Source organism: Microtus ochrogaster, chromosome 1, assembly GCF_000317375.1.
Source record: "Microtus ochrogaster isolate Prairie Vole_2 chromosome 1, MicOch1.0, whole genome shotgun sequence".
Classification (NCBI taxonomy): domain Eukaryota; kingdom Metazoa; phylum Chordata; class Mammalia; order Rodentia; family Cricetidae; genus Microtus; species Microtus ochrogaster.
In genome coordinates, this window is record NC_022009.1 from 64,005,602 (window position 1) to 64,006,629 (window position 1,028).

Genomic DNA, 1,028 nt, shown 5'->3' on the forward strand with positions numbered 1-1,028 from the left:
GCGGATCTCTGTGAGTTCGAGACCAGCCTGGTCTACAGAGCTAGTTCCAGGACAGACTCCAAAGCCACAGAGAAACCCTGTCTCAAAAAAAACTTAAAAAAAAAAAAAGAGTTGCCGTGGTCATGGTGTCTCTTCATAGCAACAGAACATTGACCAAGACAAATGGCATCACTCACGGTGGGTTGGGTCATCTTCATCAATTAATGCTATGGGCTCTATTCACTCTGTTCATGGTTTTCTGCAATTCCATTTGTGAGGTCTTGACACTATTTCCTATGCTACCAGAGTCCTTTTCATAAAGGCATTGCCTATGAAAATGCCTTACAGCATTTTCCTGTTTCTGAGCTTCCATTCGAATATTAAGGCAACAGAGAGCTACCCAGATCATCTCATCACAAAATTCTGGACACACACACACATACACACACACACTCTTTCTCACACACATACACACACACATATACATATACTCTCACACACACATTCACACACACAGACACACACCCTCACACACATACACACAAAGTCACACACATACACACACAAACACACACACTCTCTCACACACATACACACATTAAATAAAATAATTTTTTTTTTTAAAAAAAGGAAGAACAAAAGAAATTCTGGGAATAGGGTCAGGACTGACACTGAAAACACTGGTTTGGCAGTGCCTACCTGTAATTCCAACTTCAGGGAGGCAGAGCCAGAAGGGTCCTTGCAAATTCAAGACTAGCTAGCTTTACATAATGAGTTTCAGACTAACCAGAGACACATATGGAGACTTGAGAAGATAAAAGAACATACAATCCAACAGGTACACAGTTCTGAGAAGCCAATGGAGGATGCCCACTTAGTCTCTCATGTGTCCTGCGCATTCTCAAATTCATCTTTTCAAGATTAAAGTGGACGTAAGATTTGGGTAACTCACTCTTGGGAATATACCCAAGAGATGCCCTATCATACAACAAAAGTATATGCTCAACTATGTTCATAGCAGCATTGTTTGTAATAGCCAGAACCTGGAA